Consider the following 18,419-nt stretch of genomic DNA (forward strand, 5'->3'; position numbering starts at 1 on the left):
GCAAATATGAGCAATTTGACAATAGCTAAAATTTGATTGGCTCACACAACCATTTTTTTAATGTAATAAGTTGTTTTGCACAAACTTGATAGACAATCTTGCCAAGGCTATGTATGCAAAGTTTCGCTTAAATAGGCGTAACAGTTTCAGAGAAAAAGACGTTTGAATATTTCTGACAAATCCAATATGGCTGCCGAACCATGTAACCAGTCGACTTGTGTTGAACAAATGTAAATATAGGCCATAAGGGTAGTATGTGCCCCAAGCTTCCCATCGGTACCATAAGAGGCTATGCAGAAGATGATTTTGTTAAATCGACCGATATTTGTGAAAACCCCAATATGGCTGCCAAACCATGTGACCTATGACTTTGTTTTCGCACTGACACAACATCCCAAAGGCCTCTACCACCACTCTATGACGATTCACGAGTCTACAACATTGTACTTTAAATGAATTATTTAATGCGACTCTGTGCGGGAAATTATAAACAACATAGCAGCGGCCATTGATGCTTCACTACCGTAGTCTTTTATTTGTGAAATTCACGTTGTTTCTGTGACCGATGAGAATGTAATCCTCTAAAAGGTAATGCAGGATTTCATCAGCAGATTCACAAATAAAACGTGATCGAAAAGGCTCGAAAACGTAAAGCAAAGGATCAAGACTAACTGGTGTTCGTCCGTCTAGAGTGGTGTGAACATTTCTCAAGGCAACCTCTTCCAGAACGAATGTGATTTCTGTGGAAGACCGATAGAAGTGGTAAAAGAAATATAGTAAAACTACACTGCTGTCTAACCAGCGACAAGCTGCAAAACTTCGACATTGCAGAATATATCTGCAATGAAAATATAAAAGATTTGTAAAGTGGACATAACTGCAGCAAAGCTTTGGTACCACTATGATTACTACACAAAGAAAGTAAAGTGTTTTGCTATACAGTACAGTATTTGTGTGTTTGTACTAACAGATACATGGATAAGGATATTATCTGCCAAGTTCAATAAAAAATAAACTGAATGTTTCAATGTTCTTAGGTTTTTTTTTTTTTTTTTTTTTTTTGTATGGAAAACTGACTATAAAGTAACTTGAAGGACTACAAATGCTTTGATAGAAAATCCTGTTATCTTATTAGTTTAAAATAATATGTGTATGATGGAAATGTTGCTGACCTAAGTAAATATCATTCTGATTATTCAACTGTGATAAAATATATTATATTCTATTTTTTTTTGTGTGAAATGTGTCTGTCTATCCTGTAGAATATAAATGTGTGTTTTTTAATTCCATTTAATAGGTTCAAAGCTGATGGGCAACCTATAATTGAATTGCCTCCTAACCCAGTACAGTAGTGCAGAAGAATAAAAAAAAAAAATGAAGACATGGATGGATGGTCATACATTACCTCAGCTCATGACTAAATTAAAATGCTGCACAAATCCTTGTTGCTGCTATAAAAGACTCACACCAGGCACAGCAATCCTGGTCACAGACAGCCAGATATTGCATTGCACATCACTTTTATTTTATGTAAAGTTTAGGGGATGTTTCCAGTTTCTGTACAAAAGTTTCAATCTTTAAAAGACCACGTTTTCATTGAATTGCATTTTTCCATGTTAGGTAGTCATTATTTTTTTATGTTTTCCCCAAACTTTAATGGCTGTGGGAAGTTTTGTAATGCAGATGCTCAAGAGTGTGAATATAAAAATTAATTAAGTTTAATATTGTACTGTAAGCAAACTTTTTTTTATTCAGAGTGGTTGAATGAAATAATGTTGCTTCCATTTATATGCTAGATTTATGTTCTACTATGTCGTAATATCATTTTTTTTTCAACTTTTAATGTTTGATGTTCTTCCATTTCAGCTCGGGATTTGACATCAGCCAGTTTTCAATTTCCTAATTTGGTGCACTGGTATAGCAGATGAACCAGTGATAGATGGGCATGTTCAGGTGATTGATACACAACAAAAGATAGTGCTTTCCATTGCACAGGACATTCTCGCTATTGCCCTAAAACACCTAAGTCTGTCAATCACTAATCATCCACTGGATGGAAGGAATGCCAGCTTGTGAGGATATTTTAGAAACAGTCCACTGAGGATTGTAATGAGTGACCCTAAAACCTGTCTTCCCTTTCTGAGTGAAAGGTGTATGTGGCAGAGATGAATGGCACTTTATAGAAACAGCTTAATTTATTTGAAGTCTTCCCACTGATTATGGAACGACTTCAATCTCTACATCTCTGGGAATGTAGAGATGGGAGCCCAGCTAACAAGATTTCAGTTTTTTGCAGGTATCAGGCTTTTAAAGACTGTCACTACACCTGTGGTGGCTTTGACGGACTCACTGAGAGCAAAAACTGACCCAAGACTGTCACAGCTACTGAAAACAGACTGATCTTTGGGGTACAAATTGAACATTTGTGAAACTGCAAAAAATATTGTAATGACTGTAATTGTAAAGAATATATTTAGCAGAAATGTTAAACAAATTGTTAAAACATACTATTCAGATTTTTTTTTTTTTATATAATTTACTCTGTATTAGTCTAGGAGAATATTGTAGGGTTCTACATTCCTCTTTATTCTAGTATAACAGTAGAACAAATGATTGAGTGTGAAGTGCCAATCAGCTTCCAGATCTCGTGGGCTTCTATTTTGCATAGATGCCTACTGGAACGTTGAAGTCCTTAACTGTGAATTAAATTTTAAATCAATCCGCCCATGAATACCAGCTTTTTCTCTTAACATTCTAATCTACAACTAATCTGATCACATAAAAAGCTACTTAAACACACTTTCTGATGTTGGTCTAGAGACAAGTGAAATCTTATCTGTGACAGGACACCATAATGAAAGCTCAATTCACAGCTATTGGACAGCAAACCAACAGGGAAAACACGACTGGTCCACAATTCCATCATTGGCTGGATCCAAACAACACCCTCCCTCAAAACCAGCCAGACAAACTCCCAACCCTATTTCAGTTCTTTCCGCACCAGCCAATACACTACCTGTCAGATTGAATTGACGCCCCGCCTCCAACAACAAGTTTCGAGTCTGACTCAATATTGCACGGACTATTCAAAAATTGTATATGTCCAGATAAATTATACTAAGAAAGAGTAAGACCCCAATAAATAAATATGTTAGCCAAATAATAATAATTTTAATAACATTGTTGTCTCTACAGGAATATCGTTTTTATATTCTAATTATGTTAGTGACTATTTTCCTTAGTGGAAGTTTACCTGGTGAAATATCAGAAGTTCAAGGTAAATATAGATTTTAAAGTTTTTTTTAAAGAGAAAATAAAGAAAAAAATTGTTTTCAAATAGCAACAGAGCCCTCTCGATGCGGGCTCTATCGTGTGGTAGATGATCTTGACTTTCGTTAGCGGTCTTCTTCTCAGGACACTAACTCCAGTCGCAGTCATCTACCACATGGTAAAGCCCGCATCGATGGGCTCTATTACTTAATTAGTGAATGTGTAAGGTCAGGCTGACCTGCTGAAAGTTCCAAACCTCCCTTATCAGGCAAAAGCATCTTTTTTAGTTAGACTCAGAACCTCAAACATTCCAATTCAGCAACAGAATGGCAATGTCTATGGAGCACAGTTAATATGACAGAAGTAATTGAACTAAAATAGGTTTGTGGTTCTACTCTAGTAAGAGAAAATACTAAAGTATTTAAATAAATAAGAAAACTGTGAGATTGCATGCATGAAGATTTTAGTCTATATCAAAGTAAAGCAGTCCTTAGATTTAATATTCAAGGTTGCATTTGCTGCCAAGCAGGTGCCTAATTAAAATTATAATTACCTTATGTGTATATCAATAAAGTAAAATAAAATTATAATTTCTAGAAGAGACTGCTATATTGAAGTATCTGAATTAGAAATACATACTATAAAATCATTTACAGTTAAACTGTTATACAAATAAAATAATTATGGTTGAAAGAAGTTACAGTTAAAAAAAAAGATAGTTCAAAACTAACTGATATATTGTCAACATATTGTAATAACTGTACTATGTCTTAAAGTATATACAACCAGTAGAAATACTATCGTAGCAAATTGTGAGCTGAATAACAATTTGAATTATGAAAACTGAATAAGAGTTAATGATAAAAAAAGCTTTTCTGTATGCCTTTGTTATTAGAGTGCCCATAAACTCTTGGAAGCTGGTCAGAGTCAAAACTAGGGCCTCCACTATCTTTAAATTAATAAGCACTATTGTGCTCAGAAGCCTGTAACCTTGGCAGAAGCAGGCATCTGGTATCTAATTAACTTGAAAATGAAGTCATTGTTTTCAGGGAACTAAACACAGAGGCTATGTATTGCAAATTAACAAAAAGAAAAACTAACCCTTTCCAGACAGAACAATGTTTAAAACTAAAAAAGTTATGTTATACCTAATTTATTGTATTGCAACTAAGCACATAGGTTTTAAAAAGTATTTTGATCTAATAAGGAATAACATAAAACAAACTCTCTCAAGAGAAATAATATGTGTGAATTAAATAGAAACATATTTGAACTAACAAGAGCTTTTGCCTGTTTGGGACTTTAGTGTAATAATATAGTAATAACAACAGAAGTCTTAATAATGCTGCTATATTTCTCAATATTAACAAGCCTATAGTTTAATGGATTCAAAGTCATGTATCTTATTTGGAGAAAAAAGTAAGCTTGATCTGAATGTAATCTTTAAGCTAAACACATGTATACTAAAATCTAGAATGAAGTGCACATGTTTTATTATAACAGATGAACTTTTAAGTTTGAATATAAGATAATAAAGTATAAACTATGCATAATAACCTTAGTACACAGTGGACCTACTGCAGAAAAATAACACATTTTGTGATCTCTTTACCTGCTTGTTGGTTTTGATGAGCAAAAAGAAACAACAAGAGAATAAAAGGAACAACATCCAGGACCCTATTGACAGTGGTGACCAGACAGCAAAAAAAAAGGGAGGTCATGATTGTTGGGGACTTCATATTGAGAAACACAGCAAGTTCAATTCGCAGTTTGGACCCCCTCACTACAACAGTGTGCTGCCTTCCGGGAGCCTCTGTCAAGCACATCACTGAGAACGTGGACAACCTCCTAGAACGAACAGGAGACGACCCGGTAGTAGTCGTCCACATCGGTACAAACAACATTGGAAGAGACAGACCAAAATCCCTCCAAAACAAATTCAGAGCTAGGAAGGAAATTAAAAGACAAGACAAAACTGTGGTATTTTCTGGGATACTACCAACACCTTGCAAAGGACCATATGGACAGCTGGAAATAATTAATCTAAACGCATGGCTGAAGACGTGGTGCACACGGGAAGGCTTCACCTATCTTGATCATTGGACCACATTCTACAACGAGGACTATCTGTATAGATGGGATGGACTGCACTTAAATAAAAAGGGAACCAGTCTACTTGGAGAAAAGATCCTCAAGCAGGTTCAGAAGCATTTAAACTAGAAAGGAAGGGGGGAGAAATCAACAAAAAAACAGAAGGGAGACCGCATCAAAACAAGGACAACTCAGGTAAGACAACCATTAAATGTATTTATCTAAATGTATCAGAAACAAAATTTTAGAACTTGAAGCTACTGCAATAACAAGTAGCTATGATGTGATAGGTGTTACAGAAACTTGGTTGTCTGAGAGTGATGGGGACGAATATAATATTTGTGGGTATACACTGTATAGGAAAGACAGGCAGGACAGAAGAGGAGGAGGGGTAGCGCTATACATAAGAAACAGTCTTGAAGCCCAGGTGTTAAACCTGGACAAAGAAAATAAAACCGAATCAATATGGGTCAGAATAACAGACAAAAATTCAAAGGGCATAATAATAGGAGCAAGCTATAGACTGCCAGATTCAGACTGTGAGCAAAATAATCTGTTATACAATGACATTAGAAATGCATGTAGCAAAGGAGAAGGAATACTAATGGGGGATTTCAACTTCCCATATAAAATGGATAAACCTGGTGGGGAGCACAACGGATGAAATTGAAATGGTGGAAATGACAAATGACTGCTTCCTAACACAATTTGTCAAGGCACCGACTAGAAGGGAGGCATGCCTTGATTTAGTCTTTTAAAATAGTGAAGACAGAATAACTAAAACAGAGGTCAGAGAACCACTGGCAAACTCAAGCCACAACATGGTCTCATTTGAAGTGCTTTTTAAAACCCCAAAAGTAATAACTAAAGCTAAGATTTGCAATTTTAGAAAAGCAAACTGAAGGTAGGAAACAGAGACTAACAGAAGTAGATTGGAGTAAAATAGAGAAAACATCCACAGAAAAAGGATGGTTGTTCTTCAAAAAAGTTCTTCAAAATATTCAGTGAAAAAAGGCATTTTACAAAGTGTTAAAAATGGACCAAAAAGAAAGTACACAGAAAGAGTACACCGAACTGCAAACACAAGTCAAAAAGGAAGTTAGAAAGGCCAAGAGAGAAATAGAAATGAACATTGCTAAGGGGGCTAAAACCAATTCCAAAATATTTTTCCAATATTACAGCATCAAGAGAACATTCAAAGAGGAGGTTCAATGTTTAAGAGATACAAATGGCAAAATCGTAGATGAAGAAAAAAAAATAGCAAATATATTAAATGATTACTTTTCACAAGTTTTTACAAAGGAGGATACGGACAACATGCACCACATGTCATCCAGTTCCTATCCAGTTTTAAATAACTTTAGCATAACCGAGGCAGAAGTGTTAAAGGGACTAGTAGCTCTTAAAATAAACAAATCCCCTGGGCCGGATGGGATCCTCCCAATAGTACTCAAAGAAATGAAAGAAGTTATTTACAAACCGCTAACCAAGATCATGCAGCAGTCTCTTGACACAGGGGTGGTACCGACAGACTGGAAAATTGCAAACGTAATACCGATCCACAAAAAGGGAAACAAAACTGAACCAGGTAACTACAGACCAGTAAGCCTGACTTCTATTATATGCAAGCTTATGGAAACTATAATAAAATCCAAAATGGAAAATTACCTATATGGCAACAGGGTCCTGGGAAACAGTCAACATGGTTTTAGGAAAGGGAGATCGTGTCTAACTAACTTGCTTGATTTTTTTGAGGATGTAACCTCAATAATGGATAATTGCAAAGCATATGACATGGTTTATTTAGATTTCCAGAAAGCTTTTGACAAAGTGTTGCATAAAACATTAATTCTCAAACTAAATGCAGTAGGGCTTCAAGGAAATGAATGCACATGGATTAGGGAGTGGTTAACATGTAGAAAACAGAAAGTACTGATTAGAAGAGAAACTTCAGAATGGAGTGTGGTAACCAGTGGACTACCACAGGGATCCACAGGATCCTCTGCTATTCCTAATCTACATTAATGATTTAGATTCTGGTATAGTAAGCAAACTTGTTAAATTTGCAGACGACACAAAAATAGGAGGAGTGGCAAACACTGTTGCAGCAGCAAAGGTCATTCAAAATGATCTGGACAAGATTCAGAACTGGGCAGACACATGGCAAATGACATTTAATAGAGAAAAGTGTAAGGTACTGCATGCAGGAAATAAAAATGTGCATTATAAATATCATACGGGAGACCTAGGAGTTTTTGTTGACTCAGAAATGTCTTCATCTAGACAATGTGGGGAAGCTATAAAAAAAGCCAACAAGATGCTTGGATACATTGTGAAAAGTATTGAATTTAAATCAAGGGAAGTAATGTTAAAACTGTACAATGCATTAGTAAGACCTCATCTTGAATATTGTGTTCAGTTCTGGTCACCTCGCTATAAAAAAGATATTGCTGCTCTAGAAAGAGTGCAAAGAAGAGCGACCAGAATTATTCCGGGTTTAAAAGGCATGTCATATGCAGACAGGCTAAAAGAATTGAATCTGTTCAGTCTTGAACAAAGAAGACTACGCGACGACCTAATTCAAGCATTCAATATTCTAAAAGGTATTAACAATGTCGACCCAAGGGACTTTTTCAGCCTGAAAAAAGAAACAAGGACCAGGGGTCACAAATGGAGTTTAGACAAATGGGGATTCAGAAAAGAAAATAGGAGGCACTTTTTTACACAGAGAATTGTGAGGGTCTGGAAAATCAACTCCCCAGTAATGTTGTTGAAGCCAACACCCTGGGATCCTTCAAGAAGCTGCTTGATGAGATTCTGGGATCAATAAGCTACTAACAACCAAACGAGCAAGATGGGCCGAATGGCCTTGTCTCATTTGTAAACTTTCTTATGTTCTTATGTTCTTAACAAAATGGGTTTTGGCAATCGAAGCAAGACTTTTGAAGCGAGAGTTTTGAATCCAAGATCTTTATAAATGAGCAAAATTAACTAACAAAATACCTTTTGGTACCAGAGTAAGAGTGTATTATGGTATAATGTCCGTTCTTCAGTGCCTGTCAGGCACATCAGGTCCAATTTATTTTCACACGCGCTGTTTATTTTACATGCGCTGTTTAATTTTTTTTCAGAGTAAAACTAGTTTAAAGGGCATTGCAATGCTAAGTGACATCAGTACTGCATCTCCAGCCAAGCCCCACCCTGTGTTCACTTTATTTTTCACACACCTCTTTATAGATATGCATACTGATAAATCCTCTCCCGGTCACTCGTTTTATTACCAAACTCCTCAATAATGCGATCCAAGTCATTATTTTATTACTAGAACATCTCAAAAAGATCTGAAAATGTCTGTGATATTCTTTGAGCACTTGATGCGGAAGCAGCTACCTACTTTGTTTATGTCTGCTTGTCTCTGTATGGTGAAGCTGCTAGGGCTATTGCTTACATGCCCCTTTTTTTGCTCGGTTTCATTCAGCTCATATCGGTCTCACTCAGCCATTGAATGGTTCTCTTGTCTTTTTCCGGAGAAAAAACGACTAGAGACCTGTACTTTACGTCTTTTCAATGATGTCGGACAGGGTCCGACACTGGACCGGAAAGGAAAAATCGTAATGTCGGACCTGGTCCGACATAGAACCGCAAAGGGTTAAATTATAGAAATTAATGAAAACTTGGCAGCCGAAGCAGGCATTTAATTTAAATTAGTAAAGTTGTCTACAGGGAAGGTAGCAACTTTAATTGGGATGATTTTTGTCAGCCAAAAATACAGAGGCTTTTGTATTACAAAATTAAAAACAGAATTACATTAAAAACTAAAAAAAGTGTAGAAGTAATTCAATAATCGATAATTTGATGTTTATTTGGGTTGATTAGTTCTCTACTATCCATATTTAAATTGACATTTTCCAAAGATCGAGGATTTTCTATGAACTCACGTTCACACGCTGTCGCAAGGAATGTTTAATCAAAAGTAATGTTTTATTAAGAACACAAATAATAAACAGAAATCAGAAAAATTAGAAAGTAAATCTCTCAGTCTCTAAGCACAACACACAATTCCAAAGCTCTCACTACAGTCATGCTTGACTAGCAGGCAATTGAAATGTGACACCACCAGTCTCCTCATACACAAAAGCAGCAGCAAGCCAGCAGGCTGTGACGTAGTAGCTTGCTCTCACACACACACACCCTCATAGAAGCACACCACCTCAACTGAGATGATGCAGACAATCTTAGATTATATCACATTAAGCTTATTAATGGTATAGATATTAAGTATACGGCAAGTTTACTGTTAAATAAATTCTTCATACAACAATATGCGGTAGGCTACTTATAGTTACTTCATCAAGTTTCACTAAAAGTTATTCCACATGCAAAGTGTACAAACTAAATAACAGTTCAATTCTATGTGAATGTGTTACAATTAATTAATTTAGTTCCATGAAAGGAAAATGCAACTGGAATTATACTCAACGGTCCCTTGAAGCTTAGACTTTTGGTCCGCTGGTTTGGAAACTCAATCTGTTGAAGGATCCACAACAGCTCCTGACCACTCCATCCTCTTCGTTGAATCTTTTACCTACACAGGTAGAAGGACAGTTTCTTTTGGATACTGTGGTTTTAGGTGTACAGCAGACCCAGACTGGTTTGTATGATAACAGTCACTGTAAGTTTTACGGCAGTCTTCTAGCTGGGACAGTCTCGTCGCTTGTGGTCGTTGACTAGCTGGCATCTTGCTTCCTCATCTTGGGTACGTTTCTGGTCCCATCTTGATTCCATTTTTATGCAGAGTCCCAGAGTTGCAGCTTTGCTTAGCAGAGTGACAGCACTGTTACACCTGAAATGTTAAATTCCACTTAGATTTTTATAGTCTTTTTCATTCTGCTGATTAGCTACTTTCATGAGGTCATTTGTGTATCCAAGTGTACTCCGAGTCCTTTGATGTTTTAATGTCCTTTTCCTCTGGGACATCGCTAGTTTATGTCTTCCTTGCATCAAAACAATTGTTGTTGCATGTATGAATTATCTATCCATAACTCAACTGTCTGCTCAGCCTAATCCAGTTCAGGTCCCAGTCCTCTAATCAGTAGGTCACATAGTTCAATACGTCTGCAAACCAGAGGCCCCTTCTCAAGACACAGCAGTTTGTTCTTTTTCTCAAGATTCAGTTTCATTAATGAATCCAGTTACATTTCTAATACATGTTAATTTATTATCATATTCAGGGAATATATCTTACAAAAGCCACAGTGTTTGCATATATTGAAGTTTTACTGCAGTAATAAACAAGTATTCATTTACAGGGAAATTGTAGTTTAAAAGTAAAAGAATTAAGTTTGTCTAAGTCACACAGTAGAATTCTGGAAGGGCATTAGACCTTACAAAGATAAGGCTTAGTCTTTGGCACCTCAAAGCAGGGTTTTGTTGTTGACTCTTAAAAGCAGGATTTGTATTTGCTGTGTGTCAACCTTGAATGATAACCTACGGAAGGTGCTTGAAGAAAGACAGGAGTATGTACCTCATTATATTAAGAAAATAATGAGAGCTTATGTATAAAAATTAGGATGCAAACATATTTTATTATCTGATAAGGGTTAATGGCTGAGTATGTGATATGTTTATTAGTATAGCGTAGAATAGAACAATTGTATTGAACAAAGACGCGTCACTCTGGGCTGCAGTGAGATTGATAGAACTGAGCAACAGACAAATGCACCCTTTTAATGATGTCAGTTGTGAGTTTCAAAGCCTCACAAACATTTATTTACTTCATCAACATGCCAGGCAGGCAAGCAAGGCCCCTCACATTCCTTTGAATCTGTTATCTATGAGATTCCCCCCCCCCCCCCCCCCCCCCAATGCGACCCCCCCCCCCCCCCCCCCCCCAATGCGACCAAGCAGAGCAGAGAACCCTTCTCCCTACATTCCTGCACACAAAAACCCAACATACCACTTTCAACTTCTTTGTACAATTTGTAACAGGAAATAACATATTATAAAAGAATAATCAGTTCTAACACAAAAACTATTCCAAAATTACTTACACCCCTGAGTTTAAGAGTGTGCTCAGAGCAATAAAAGAAGTATGTGCGAATCTGACAAGATGTAGGAAATCAACATGTAATTGTAAGAGCAGGTGTTCTTAAAGAACAAATCATCCATGGAGAGACCTGTGTAGTTGCACAAACTGTACTAATTTAACCAAACAGAAAAAAACGGTGGCAGAGAGTAGAAGTGACAGTGAACAAGATTAATATTGCATGAAATGAGAAATATTTTAACACAGAATAAGTAAGGCTTGAAAATTGCAAGTGTCCAAATATGATCCCTTGTTTCTCAGTAACCATTTAAGGACCATGATGTAACACAATCACACAGAAGTGACTTTCTGGGCCTATTATCAGGCAAACTGATTTTATTGAAATTCATATCATTGGCTAGGGGAGGGATTGAATTTCACTCTGTGAATGAGTGCTTTGCAGTGCGCAGGTGTACAGGTGATGCAAGTCCTCCAAACAACGACAAACACAAAGTTCATGGTTCAAAACAGTTCTTTTATTTCTTTCTTTCAGTTTGCAACTGGTTAAATAATAGTACTGGCTCTACACAGAAATGTACTGTATATCGCTAGCATATAAACCATGGAGTTCAGTTCTGAAATAATATAAAAAAAATAACACACAACACAGACACGATCACATCTCCTGATAGTGAGTGCTCTTAGTGCAGGTCCGGTGCAAGGCAATAATAGTGAAAGTGGTGCAGTGTAGTCTGGATTTGTGTAAGCCGGCTAACAATGACAAACATAGACAGTTAGCAACAAACAAACAAAACACTTAGCACTCACGATATGTTTCTCAATTCTCCGATTCCTTTCGATAACCATAACAAAGGAACAGATTACATCGTCACATCCCCTGTTATACTCTTAGTCACACCCCCTGCGATAGCTGGTTCAGTCACGTCTCCTCCAATCCATGACTGATACATCGCGTACTGCTTTAGGGCGATGCCTTTGGGCATTGTGACTCCTTCCTGGCTGGCTGGCTTCCAACTGACCCGGGAATGAACTGCCAGTCCATCCAGTACGAGGCACACGGTTCCTGTTATACAACACCCTTACAGGTCAGGAGGGAGATTTCTGACTAGGATTCATTTTCTCTCTGTCACACACTCCCTGATATTTTTCTTTTCTTAGTCTCTGAGAGGGTGTGACAGGGTGCCCTCCCCTTATGCATATTTATGTATTATTATTATTATTATTATTATTATTATTATTATTATTATTATTATTATTATTATTATTATTATAATATTTGTATGCAGGTGGACAAAACCACCCGTCATTGTTTGAAACCGGTGAAAAGCTGGTCTCATAGAATGTGGTTGGCATGAATGGGGTCGAATCCTCATCCCAATAAAGCCCATGGGAATGTGGCTGGAGCCTTAATAAGGTAATTAGTTAATGGGTAATTAAGGCTGCAGCCACAGTATAAAAGACCCACTACGGGCTCATGCATGAGGAGAGCTAAGGTAGAACTAAGTTAAGAACAAGAGCGAATGCTGCCAGTAAGAAAAGCAAACGAAAGATGTACTCGTTAATTAATTTGTTATTGTGTTTGTTTATCCAATGTGCCCTTTTGTTTTGTGTTGTGTTTCAACTGTTTATTTGTTATTAATAAATCTACTGCTATGGCAGTTTAGCCCCGTACCTTTTGTTTTGCACTTCTTCCTGGTCTGTGACATCACCACCCACATGCACCACTCAAGATCATCTGATCACAGAGGGACATTTACATTTTAAAGGATGGAGAAAGTTTGCAGCAGCACGCCAAAACAAAACATCACAGGCACTTGTTTAGAGATAAGAAAGAAATGGAAAAAAAAAACATTATACATGTGATGTCTTTGCCTTATAATTATACTAGAACACACACACACACACACACTATATATATATATATATGATATATATATATATAATATATATATATATATATATATATAACCTTGTTTTAAACAACATTTGTAAATATTTCGAATCAATTGGATAGAATCAGCTAATGTTTTATTACAAAATACTTGTCTATGTTTTATCAGTTATGTTTTTTTCCTTATTACTGATAATAATGGAATGAATAACTATTATTTTATTTATAAATATTTATTTTGAGAAAATAATCAAGAGTAGTGCCCCTTACTGCTGATAAAGAGCCTGAGAATAAACATGTTTATTATGTAAATTGTGCTATGTTTTCTTATAATAGTTAACGTTTTGTAGTTATTATTCTGAACTGTTTATTCTGCTAGTAAAACAGTGCTTTGATAATTGGATATTCTGTGTACAGTGTATGTTTACTGTTTAGGTACAGAAATTGATATGCACACAATAATATAAATGTTTCCACTCCACATAATTTCATTTCAAGATGATTAGATCATTATTGGCAGACATATGGCGTCTGATTCTGGTGAATAATACAGGTGTTCTCAGTGTTATTTATTTTTTAAATAAATGTTCTTTTCTAAACCTTGTGTTGTGTTTGTTTTTAACAAAAGGCCTGCATTCATAAAATCACGCAGGTAAAATAATGTATTGTAATTTACCCAAACATCAATATGTATAAACAAAACTTTCAAGAAGTAGTGCAAGGTCCCTCAGGTCTTTGAAAACACTAAGCAGAGCACATAATAATAATAAAAAATGCTTGCATTTTGTTTTGGTTTTTAAACACTAAATATAGTGTTAAATAAAATGAGATATGTTTCTATGGTTTCTAAAGTGCTTTATAATTTTCCGCAGAGTGTTTGAAAAAAAGGACACAGAAAAGAGTCAAATACAACCAAAAAACCCTGCTGCTGGGGGTGCAACAATTTGTATGACCAAAATAGGTAAATAAATGATTTTGGGTACCTGAACACAAAAAACAGAACACACACACACACACACACACACACACACACACACACACACAACAAAAAATGCGTTCACCTAGCTTATTTAAAAAGTGCATTTCCTGGGGACTTTTTCAGATTTTGGTGGCACAATGCCAAATCAAACGTTTCAATAGGTGGGGGCTCATTTGCATGTTAGCTTCAAATTTAGCTGGCAAAATAAATATTTATTTTGTGAAAACCCAGATTTATTTTTAAGATTTAATTGCTGAACAATAATGTTTTTCAGATTTACCTGTTAGCTAAATGTTGAATCGCCAAGTGTAAAAAAAAAAAAAAGATTTATTGATTTGAATTGAATTGTCATATTAATTTTAAATGTTGCATTTGTGATACTCACTTTCAACAATTATAAATGCTACCTGACAGTACACATTTCTAAACTTTTTAAGAATGTGTGTCCTAACATTTATGTATTTATTTAAATCTGGACTTTTTGTGGTTAAATCTAGAGAAAAAAAAAGAAAAAAAACACGATTTCCATTAAATCCAGAAAGAATGGGTGCAAAGAAAAGTGGGCGGCATATAAAAAGTGGATTAGATAGCGCCCACATGGCCAGAGAAATAATCTTGCTTCCTTGTGTCTTCAAGTGGTCCAGTACCTGGCTCAGAAAGATCTGAGCAGAGGATTCCCAACACCCACATTGAACTGCAAGCACTGCTTCCAATTCCAAAGCTGCTAGTGCTGAGCGATCCTTCAGTGAACCATCTTTGATAAGGAATTACCTGTAGTCAACAATATCACGGAAAAGATTGGCTGTACTGTCAATTGAAAATAGTCTTGCAAGACAAGTAAACTTTTTTGATGTAATTGAAAAATCAGCATTATTTAAATCTGCCGTGTAGACCAAAGTTAGAAAATGAAAAAAAAAAAAAAAAGGGTATTTTATGTATTATTATTTTACATTACTTACAAAGATGATATGTATTATTATTTTAATTATTAATTTGTTTTATGTATTTCACTCTTGTTAGGTACCTATACCAGTGTTCAATATGGATATACTAAGTGTTGTGTGAAATTTAATTACTTTAAATTTAAAAGGAAGTTGATGTGGAATAAGACAATTACTTCACAGAGTAATTTTAAAAGGTCCTTTATTATTTCACACACACACACACACACACACGCAGATACATACACAGATGCTATACTGCGAATAACGATATCCCTAACGGGACACAACCCAACAAAGTTACATACAAAGATTATATTAATCACAGATCAATACAATCCATGAGACGCAACTGAACTAATTCTTACCCTTCCAAGCGGATCGGGAGAGCCCTTCGACCCTGGTAAGAGAAAGCAGCTGTCTCCAAGAAATTACCGAGCAGGACTGTGCGCTAATCCTCACGGCTGACTCTCATCAAAGCAGGGGAGAACCCCGTCCTTTATATTTACCAAGTTAGGGTTTTGCATGCGATAGAGTAATTGGCCAGATCACTCCCTCGAAGCTCGGCCCTCTGAATAAACCATCCCTTTCCCTAGAACATTCTAACAAAAACAAGTTATATAAGATACTGGGTTATTATAGGGCAAGGGCATGTACCGTCAGATTTCTTTACTGGCCAAATCGGGTTATTCCATGCTGTAGTACAGGTTTTCAATACCCCCGCCTCCACATAGTCTTTAATTGTTTCAGTAATTTCTGTATGTCCACCAGGAATTCTGTATTGCTTCATCGCAACTCATTTAGTGGCTATTGGTATGGGAAATGGTTCCATTTTTACCTTTCCCACTAGTACAGGTCGTGCTTGTACACTATCTCCAAATTGAAATTTACCATCAGCTAAATGTAAAGTCATACCTCTTAATATATCCATACCTATAATCCATTATTTTACTGGAGTAATCAACACTGATTATTCCTTGGCAGGTAACTGCCCTATTTTTAGTCGAATTATTGTTTGTGTTGCTATGATGGGGCACCCCCCCAGCCCCGTAACTGTCACTCTAGGTCCTTTAAATCTTGCTGGATTACCGTGTATTAAAGTGGCCTCCGCCCCCGTATCAATCAATGCCCCCACTTTTTGTACATTTTTGCTTTTCCAATGTATTTCTAATGGTACATGTGGTCTAATATCATCATACGACCATAAAGCTCGAATTTGTTTGTTGGGGGCTTGGCCAGCATCCTAGTAGTGACCTTCACGTTTCATTTGAGCTAATTCAGCAAGTGGGTAGAGACGTCCCTTTTTATTTTTCCCTTTTTTTTCTTTTTTTTCTTTCCTCCCTGTCTTTTTCCTCCTCACCATACGCTTACTTTCCTCATCTTCATCATCCTCATCGGATGCCGACTCCTCTTCCTCTGAGGTGGAGGATACCTCTTCCTTTCTCTTTTTATGCACATCGTGGTTTTGACAAAAACATCCAGCAGTAAAAGATCTGACTTGTTTAAGTAACCCGTGTTGTTTACACATTTTAAACAAATCGCCTGTCGGTTTTCCGTCAATATTTTCCTTTGGCACCCCTGCTTGTATTAATTTAGACCACAAATCTTTTCGAGGGATTCTTTTACCACCTCCCCCGTTCCCCTGGTTCCCTTGGTAGTTACCACGGAATGTCCACTGTGTATTCTCTTTCTTTTCTTCCTGTGTGCTCCAATCTCCTAAGTCACCCAGTTCTCTAATTTTAACTACCACTCTCCTTACCTCTGTGCCCACTTCTGATATTAATAAAGCCAGTATGGCTCCCTTATATGGTGGCGGCGCGTCTCATATTACAGCAGCGCGTACACCAGCAGTCAAAGGGAACTCATCTACTTCATGCGCATGTCCGGTATACACAGCTTCTCTCATAGTTAACTCCCGTAAGCGCTGTATGCATTCACTCAAAGTTCCCCATGAACCCCTGTGACGGAAAGATGAGTTCTGGTGATGAATCTTCCTCCCGACCTGTGAGTGCGCTAAAGAACGGGAGGAGAAGTATCTGGAAGGGCTGGCCTGACAGTTCGTTTCTGGGTCAGGGAAGTGGGTCAGCCTGGAGGGAAGCACGACTCTGTTGTAAGACCGTATTGATTTGGAAGGTAAACGAGAGGCAGCTGCAAGTAATAAGGCAGTTGCAACCATTTATCTCGATATCATGCGGGATTACATATAGGGGCCAGGGTAACGCTGATCTTCTCCTTCGTTTGGGTTAATGTTAGGAGAGAAGGACTGAGAGAGGAGCTCTCAGAGTATTTGTGAAGAGTGTTGTATGTGCTGTGTGTTATATTCTGTCTGTCTGTAATTGTCTGTCTTTGTTGCACTAATTGACAGTTAACACACATCTCCGGAGCTGTCGAAAGGAGAGCACTATCCGGAGCACCACTGCACTGAGCACCTGCACGTTTTCGATCACCCAGGACTGGTGACCGTTCCGTTGTTTTTGTTCGGGACTGTGCCCTTGTTTTCATTATCCCCGTGCTTTACACATTGTTGTGTATTGCCGGGGATTTATTATTTTTGACGGTCACCAGACCTGGAAAAGAGCAATAGAGCACTTATTCACTGAATCACTGTTGTCTGTTCATCACTCCTGCACCGCATCACCGCGACATCTGTTCCCCTTACCAACCACTTTGCCACAACCCCTCATTTCAGGCCAACCTTGCAATGTAGGATATTTTTCATTTACTCCTTCTGCCATTAAAGTAAGGAGATTAGTATCACCATTATTTCCATCCATTCGGTTATGGAAACCTCTGCACCACTGTCTAATAATGAGATCTGTGCTCAAGTCCAAAAACTCAGAGTAATCACCGACATCTACACGTACATTTCCTGCTCCTGTATCGTATAACCGTAACAACCATTTATCAATTGGTTCACCTTGCTTTTGACGATATCGTTCTCTGATATCAAGACGCTCTTGTTGTGTGTAATCCTCAGTAGACAATTGAGCAGTTATTATGTTGCCTTGTGGACCAGCAACTTGTCTGCGTCTAACAATAGGTTTAGCTTGCAAAGGGGGTGGTTTGGATTCAAGGTCTGGTTCATCATTTGGATCTGGGTCAGGATTATCCGGGTCCCAAATATAGTCCCGGTCATCCGTGTCCGAGCTCCAAATGTCACCATCCCATCGTTCCGGATCCCACCCTGCTACATTTGCACTA

Source organism: Polyodon spathula, chromosome 2, assembly GCF_017654505.1.
Source record: "Polyodon spathula isolate WHYD16114869_AA chromosome 2, ASM1765450v1, whole genome shotgun sequence".
Taxonomy (NCBI): domain Eukaryota; kingdom Metazoa; phylum Chordata; class Actinopteri; order Acipenseriformes; family Polyodontidae; genus Polyodon; species Polyodon spathula.